The following is a 9,309-nucleotide window of genomic DNA, read 5'->3' on the forward strand; positions in this document are numbered from 1 at the left end:
ATGGGTAGAATTACTCAGTGATTATGAGTGTGAAATCCGTTACCACCCCGGCAAGGCCAATGTGGTAGCAGATGCCCTTAGCCGAAAGGATAGTACAGGCCACAAAGTGAGGAACCAGACGATGACCATCCATTCCAACTTACCCATGCAAATCCGAGAAGCTCAGTATACAGCCCTCAAACCCGAGAACGTGCTAGATGAAACCTTGAGAGGGATGGAAAAGAAACTTGAGATTAGAGGTGATGGAGTTCACTGTTTCATGAATCGAATCTGGATTCCCAAATCCGGAGGATTCAGGGAAATAGTCATGGAGGAAGCACACAGAACCAAATACTCTGTTCACCCGGGTTCGGACAAGATGTACCTAGATCTCAAGAAACAATACTGGTGGCCAAACATGAAAGCTGAGATAGCTACATTTGTGGGCAAGTGTCTGACTTGCGCCAAAGTCAAAGTCGAACATCAGAAGCCTTCAGGTCTGCTCCAACAACCCGAGATTCCCGAGTGGAAATGGGAGATGATTACCATGGACTTCATCACCAAACTACCCAAGTGTTCTAGTGGGTACGATACCATTTGGGTAATTGTCGATCGTTTGACAAAATCCGCTCACTTCATCCCGATCAAAGAATCATACAAGATGGAGAGACTCGCGCGAATCTACATCCAGGAGGTAGTACGTCTACACGGTGTACCTGTATCCATTATCTCTGATCGAGATAGTAGGTTTACCTCCAGATTCTGGCAATCCCTTCAGAAAGCCCTTGGAACCAATCTAGATATGAGCACGGCATATCATCCTCAGACCGATGGACAGAGTGAGAGAACAATCCAAACCCTGGAAGACATGCTTAGGGCATGTGTCATTGACTTTGGAAAGTCGTGGGATACACATCTATCCTTGATCGAATTCTCGTACAACAACAGTTACCACACCAGCATTAGGGCTGCTTCGTTCGAAGCCCTATACGGTCGTAAGTGCAGATCCCCTCTATGCTGGGCCGAGGTGGGGGATACACAGTTAACCAGGAGTCCAGTCCCCGACAGTGCTCTCACTAGTCCTGAAATCATCCGCGAAACCACTGAAAAGATCATTCAAATCCGTAACCGACTGAAAGCCTCACGTGATCGTCAAAAGAGTTACGCTGATAATCGTCGGAAACCACTAGAATTCCAGGTTGGAGACCGTGTCCTGTTAAAAGTCTCGCCATGGAAAGGCACTGTACGCTTTGGTAAGCGTGGGAAACTTAATCCAAGGTACATTGGACCCTTTGAGATCCTCTCCAGGATCGGTCCAGTTGCCTATAAACTTCATTTACCTCATGAACTCAGTAACATTCATCCTGTCTTCCATGTTTCAAATCTCAAAAAGTGCCTATCCGATGAAACCCTAAGAATTCCTTTAGACGAGATCGAGATCAATGAAAACCTCAACTTTGTAGAGGAACCGATCGAAATCATGGATCGAGAAGTCAAACGTACAAAACAGAGTCGCATCCCGTTAGTGAAGGTTCGCTGGAATGCCAAGCGGGGACCGGAATTCACTTGGGAACGGGAAGATTCAATGAAACAGAAGTATCCACAACTCTTTTCTTATCCATCATTTGTATCTTGTCTTATGTTCTAAACTTGAATTTCGGGACAAAATTCCCTTTAACGGGGGGATAATGTAACAACCCGAAATTTCCGTATCATTTTATCGTAACTCTTTCATAGTACAATTCGCGCAACCGATCGTCGTTCCGATTTCGATTTCCGATCTTCCGTTTAATTAAGTCATTATCTAGTACACATTTAAAATGACTTAATGGGTGTCTTAATACATTTAGAAATCATTTTAACACCTAACTCTACTGATCGGAATATTACTAGAAATTACAGTATCGGGTTACGGTAACTCAATCGGGTACGACCAAAAGCCTCGTCTAACACCGGTATCGGGTAGAATTCCACCGTGTCCAAAACTTAAACACTATATAAACGTGTTTAAGACTTCATTTGAAGCCTTTGGCCAAATTCTCACTAAACTCTTACAACCTCTCTCCTCAAGCTAGAATTAAGGTCCAAATCACAAGTTTAAGGCTTCAAATCTTTAAGGTAAGCTCCCTAACATGTTATTCAACAACTTTAGGCTTCAAATTGATGAATTAATTGAGTTTTGGGACCAAGAACTTGAGTTTACGGCCAAGGAGCAAGCTTGGGCTGTAAATTCCATTAAATGGGGTTTTAAGCCCTTAAACTCCTTCCTAAACTCAATTGGACTTTAGATATGGCTATGGGACTTCAAGATATGGACTTAGAACATTTAAAAACTTTGATTTTGAGCCATTTGAAGGAGTTTATGGCCAAGGCATAAGCTTGGGCCGTAAACTCATGTAAAAGGGGTTTTTCATGCCCTAAAATCCTTCCAAATCACTTCTATGGCTTAGATATGAATTATAGGACCTTGGTTTAAGCATTTGGACACTTGAAACATGAAATTTGGGGGACTTATGTGAGTTTACGGCCAAGGAGAGTGCTTGGGCCGTAAACTCCCCAAAATGTGACATAAATCCAATTCTAAGGTGTTAGAAAGCCATCCAACACCACCAAAAGCCTTGGGATAAATCAAGGGACCAACCAAAAATACTTTAAGGGCCTAAAACACATCATTCATGGGATTTCTAAGAGTTTACGGCCAAGGCTTGTTCTTGGGTCGTAAACTCCAAAACTTTTGGTGTTAGAATGCAAACTAAACACCCCTAAAGCCTCTAGATGAATTTTAGAAGCCCTTCTATGCAAGTTCTAGACCTTGAAACACTTTGTATGACCCTACATAAGAGTTTACGGCCATGAGGAGGGTCTCATGGGCCGTAAACTCCATAACACCCCTCAAATGTCCCATAAAACTCATGCTAGGCCTTGGAATAATTCTATTAATCACATGTGATTTGTTTTAACAACATTTAACACCATTTTCATGAAGATTAAGGAGTTTATGGCCAGGAGCCTATACTGGGCCGTAAACTCCCATAAAATAATCATTTTGATGATTTAAATTCATTTCAAGTGTTCCAAGGCAATTTAGATAATCCATTCTAGCAACCCCTATGTCCATTTAAGCCCTTAAACCATCAAAACCACACCCACATGAGTTTACGGCCGTAAACTCATGTATGTGTGTGTTCCATAGTTGTAAACTCATTTAAATGTTTACTTATGGAGAATAAACTCAAGTCCCAAGTCCCTTGTGCCATTACAAGTCCGAAGATGTCACCCGGGTCACTCCAAACGCTCATTTTGAGGTGTTTAACCTCATTGGAGTGTAATGTTCCATATGATTAGTGAATGTATCTCTAATTTTATATATATGGACATTATATCATTTTACATAGGGTCATCACGAGTAATCAAACCCCGAACCAACGTATAGCATTCAAAACCGACACGTTTCCGAGTCCGGTGAGTTCATACCCCTACCCTTTTTCACTGTTTTTCATTGTTTTCAGGGGGGAACACAAGCAAAGTACAAGGGAATTCTTGTACTCAAAACATGTTTTCAAATATGTGTTTCATATTTTTATGCTTTTATAACTGATTACTACAACTGATAACAGATTGAATATACAGATCACGTAACATATATTTGTGAAATAGGTCTTTAAACTAGTATGTTTTTACATATATTTCACAAATGGTTTTTCACATTTTATCAGTTAAAAGCATGACACTAAAACATTTGAACATAATACATGTACACTGTTTTGTCCTCGGTGACACTCCCCACACATATACGAGTGGAGGACTATCATATTATTACTAGTAAATTTGTTATTCCTGTATAATTGGAGACACGTCCTCGGAGAACACTCCACCCAGGTTACGCGAGTGGAGGACTATACCCATAACCAGAATCTCTGGTATTTAGAGAGCGTGACTTGAGTGTATAGATCTATACGGGGCTAACTACCCCACACCTGGCTGCTAGCTACAGCCGAACCGAAATGGTTCAAGGGTGACGAAAGTCATAAGTATGTGGACGACTTATTGCCACATGTGGACTACATATTGCCACAGGTTTCAGTCTATTGTATGGTTATGGAACTCACAATTAGGATAACAGAGATTTACTTACAGTAATAATGGATTACTTTATACATCTTTTACATCTTTTACTTACTGTAACTAACATTCAGGAAAGTACGGGACTTTCCTGGGGAAAACATGGAACCTAATCACGATTACATCTTTTACATCTTTAACATCGTTTACGTTAGAAACCTACATGCAGGAAAGCATGGGGCTTTCCTGGGTAACACTTACATAACTAGAAAGAGTAACAAACTGGATAACATTACATCTTTTACAATTTGTAACATACAATAAGGAAAGTATGGGACTTTCCTGGTAACACATGATAAGAAAACAGAACAGTTTAACCAGACAGATAATCAACTATACATTTTCACATGAGTAGACATGTTTTCAGTGTACAAACTTACTATACTTTACATTTGTGAAACAATAACCAACTTTTAAGAAAATACGAGATTTTCTTGGTGTACATAACATTTCAGAAACAGAAAGGAAACTCGAAACATTTTCACAAACAAAAACCGCTTATGAACTCACCAGCTTTATGCTGATTTTCAAACCGCTTGTGTTCTCAGGTCAGCGTTAGAACAGGTACCCGAAGATCCTTTTGCTCGAAGACGGAGTACATGAAGATCCGTTTCATTTTGTTTATATATACTATGTATCACAACTGTACAAACTTTACTTTTGAAACAACTGTAAAACTTTCTTATGTAATGTAATGGTTGTTTTACTTTACTTACTATGTGCATTGGATTTGATACTCAACGTGGTAGTCAACCCCAGAAATGTTTCCGCCTTCGGTTTTCGGGGTGTGACAGATTGGTATTAGAGCCCTTGTTTATAGTGAATGAAGTATACCAAACCTTACATGGTATAAAACTATAAACACTAAAGGGCCTAAGTGCTTTGAATTAAAAGTATCTTCAAACTACAAGTATTTTCAAAAGTATACAAGTATACTGAACCGTCGTCATCCGTAACCACAAGTAGAACAGAACATAAGTAAATGGGTGTTGTGTACTATGGTTAAACCTGGGCGGTTATGTAGTCGTGTCTAGGATCAATATAGCCTGGCCAACTATATTCATTCGAGACACGGCCAACATGTGCTTGGGAGTGACTGTGGTATGTGGCATGCCTAAAACTTACCCTAATATCCCAAACATCGAATCATTGTCGCAAACAATTCATGAAATACTATGGGAGTATTTCTCGATCCCGATCCTCTGTAGTAGTCTTTATTCGAGTGGTTTTATGTGATCACTCTTAGCAATAAATTATCTGTTCGATAACTCTTTCCTGCTTTATCGCTTACTCGAATCATATAACTGTCATATCTATCGATTCAATGTAGAGGACTTACCATCCTCTTTTCCTTGATCTTATTAGATCAAGATGCCTCCCCGAAAGAGACCTAGCTCAAAGAACAAAAACAATCCTTCCTCGCCGCCACCTCCTCCCCAGTTCGATCTAACATCGCTCCAGACGATGATGACCGCTGCGATGGTAGCAGCTATGTCACAAATGAACCCTAGTGGTTCAGGTAGTGGTACTCAATCTCAAAACCCTAAGGGTAGCCAGGGACTCCAAAGAGGGGGTTCCTACAAGGATTTTATGAATGCGAAACCAACATCTTTTAATGGCGCTGGAGGTGTCATTTCCTTATCTCGATGGTTCGAGAAAATTGAGTCCATCTTTGAAATCTGTGCTTGTGCGGAGTCTGATAAAGTCAAGTTTGCAGCCTGTACCTTCGTTGATAAAGCCTTGACTTGGTGGAATGGCCGAGTCAAATCTCTGAGCTTACCTGTAGCCAATGCCATGGGCTGGGAAGCCATGAAAGAACTTCTCATTGCCGAGTACTGCCCCCGTGGTGAAATGCAGAAATTAGAGCACGAGCTCTGGAACCTGAAGATGAAAGGTTCCGACATTGCTGCATATACTTCCCGATTTGATGATCTCGCACTTCTCTGCCCGGGATTAGTCACTCCTGAAAACAAAAAGATCGAAAGGTTCGTTTGGGGGTTATCTCAACCAATAAAGAGTCACGTTTTGGCTGCTCGTCCGGATACCTATGATAGTGCCAAGACTTTAGCTAAAATTCTAATTGATCACAGCGACGATGTTAAAGAAATCACTACCACTTCTGAGCCGACTCAAAGGAGTGGTGAAAAGAGGAAATTCTGGAAGAAGAAGAAGGGTCAATCTTCTTAAGGATCATCCAAGAAACAACAGACGGTAGCAGTCCATGCTGCTACTACTACTCCTGTTGCTGCTGTTTCTGCCATGGGATCCACAGCCTCAACTCCTACCAGTAAATATGCTGGTAACCTCCCTCTGTGTGACAAGTGTAAATACCATCATCATCCTGGTCCCTGTCGAGAATTATCTTGCACCAACTGTGGTAAGAAAGGGCACACAGTTCGATACTGCAGAACTCCTACTCAATCAGCCAACCAATCATCGGGAGCAGGTGTTAGTCAAGCCTGCTACAACTGTGGAGAAGTTGGACACTTTAAAAGGAACTGTCCCAAGAAGTCAACTGCTGATAACACTGGAAGGGTTCTAACCATGGGACGGGAAGAAGCATTTGCTGATCCCACTGTTGTTTCGGGTACGTTCCTTCTCGACAAATCATATGCTAGTATTCTTTTCGATTCAGGTGCTGAAAGGAGTTTTGTTAGTCATGCATTCAAACATAATCTAAAACCAAATCCTCAACCACTAACTGAAACGTTTACCGTCGAGATGGCTAACGGTGAGAAAGAAAGCGCTGACGATGTATTCATAGGTTGTACGCTTACCTTAAACGATCACTCATTTCTTATAGATCTCATGCCCGTTTCCATTAAGAGCTTTGATGTTATCATTGGCATGGATTGGTTGAGCCCCAATCATGCTGACATTCTTTGTTACGAAAAAGCTATCCGTCTCAATCTTCCTTCGAATCAAACTCTCGTAATCTATGGCGATAAAACCAGTTCTAACCTTCATATCATTTCTTGCATCAAAGCTCGAAAGCTCCTTCGAAAGGAGTGTGTTGCATTCTTAGCTCATGTGATCAACGAGAAACAAGAAATTAGAGACCTTGAGTATCCCCGAAGTCTGTAACTTTCCTGATGTGTTTCCCGAAGAACTTCCAGGAATTCCTCCCGAACGACAAGTCGTGTTCCGTATTGACCTAATTCCTGGAGCTACTCCTGTAGCAAAATCTCCGTATCGCTTAGCTCCGGAAGAAATGCAGGAGTTATCCAGTCAACTCAATGAGTTGCTCAGTAAAGGATTCATTAGACCGAGTTCCTCAGCCTGGGGAGCTCCAATTCTGTTTGTCAAAAAGAAAGATGGATCCTTTCGGATGTGTATCGATTATCGTGAACTGAACAAATTAACCATTAAGAACCGATATCCTCTTCCAAGAATAGACGACCTCTTTGATCAACTCCAGGGAGCCAGCTACTTTTTTAAGATAGACCTTCGGTCAGGGTACCATCAGTTACGAGTCCAGGAGAATGATGTTCCCAAGACAGCTTTTAGGACTCGATATGGACACTACGAGTTCGTAGTGATGCCATTCGGTCTAACCAATGCACCGGCTGTGTTCATGGACTTGATGAACCGGGTGTGCCGTCCCTTCTTAGACAAATTCGTTATCGTGTTTGTTGACGACATCCTCGTATACTCCAAAAGCGAAAAAGACCACAAGCAACAATTGAGGCTAGTGTTGGAAACCCTTAGATCCGAAAAGCTATACGCGAAATTTTCCAAATGTGAATTCTGGATACGGAAGGTAACTTTCCTCGGTCACGTGGTAAGCGAGGAGGGTATTCATGTAGATCCTTCCAAGATTAAAGCGATAGAGAATTGGTCGGCACCGAAAACACCCACAGAAATTCATCAATTCTTGGGTCTCGCCGGCTACTATCGACGATTCATTCAGAACTTTTCCAAAATTGCCAAACCTTTAACCACTCTAACACAGAAAGGTGTACCCTTTTGTTGGAGTGATAAACAAGAAACCGCATTCCAAACATTAAAGAAAGCCTTATGCAGCGCGCCTGTTCTGTCCCTGCCTGAAGGGACAAAGGATTTCGTTGTCTACTGCGATGCGTCTAATCAAGGTTTAGGTTGTGTGCTTATGCAAAGAGGAAAGGTGATAGCCTATGCCTCTAGACAGCTGAAAGCACACGAGGTCAACTATACCACACATGACTTGGAACTAGGAGCAGTAGTCTTCGCATTGAAGATTTGGAGACATTATCTCTACGGAACCAAGTGCACAATCTTCACTGATCACAAGAGTCTGTAGCACATATTTAATCAGAAAGACTTAAACATGAGGCAACGGCGATGGGTAGAATTACTCAGTGATTATGAGTGTGAAATCCGTTACCACCCCGGCAAGGCCAATGTGGTAGCAGATGCCCTTAGCCGAAAGGATAGTACAGGCCACAAAGTGAGGAACCAGACGATGACCATCCATTCCAACTTACCCATGCAAATCCGAGAAGCTCAGTATACAGCCCTCAAACCCGAGAACGTGCTAGATGAAACCTTGAGAGGGATGGAAAAGAAACTTGAGATTAGAGGTGATGGAGTTCACTGTTTCATGAATCGAATCTGGATTCCCAAATCCGGAGGATTCAGGGAAATAGTCATGGAGGAAGCACACAGAACCAAATACTCTGTTCACCCGGGTTCGGACAAGATGTACCTAGATCTCAAGAAACAATACTGGTGGCCAAACATGAAAGCTGAGATAGCTACATTTGTGGGCAAGTGTCTGACTTGCGCCAAAGTCAAAGTCGAACATCAGAAGCCTTCAGGTCTGCTCCAACAACCCGAGATTCCCGAGTGGAAATGGGAGATGATTACCATGGACTTCATCACCAAACTACCCAAGTGTTCTAGTGGGTACGATACCATTTGGGTAATTGTCGATCGTTTGACAAAATCCGCTCACTTCATCCCGATCAAAGAATCATACAAGATGGAGAGACTCGCGCGAATCTACATCCAGGAGGTAGTACGTCTACACGGTGTACCTGTATCCATTATCTCTGATCGAGATAGTAGGTTTACCTCCAGATTCTGGCAATCCCTTCAGAAAGCCCTTGGAACCAATCTAGATATGAGCACGGCATATCATCCTCAGACCGATGGACAGAGTGAGAGAACAATCCAAACCCTGGAAGACATGCTTAGGGCATGTGTCATTGACTTTGGAAAGTCGTGGGA

The sequence above is a fragment of the Lactuca saligna genome, chromosome 9 (assembly GCF_052625555.1).
Source record: "Lactuca saligna cultivar CGN05327 chromosome 9, ASM5262555v1, whole genome shotgun sequence".
Lineage (NCBI taxonomy): Eukaryota > Viridiplantae > Streptophyta > Magnoliopsida > Asterales > Asteraceae > Lactuca > Lactuca saligna.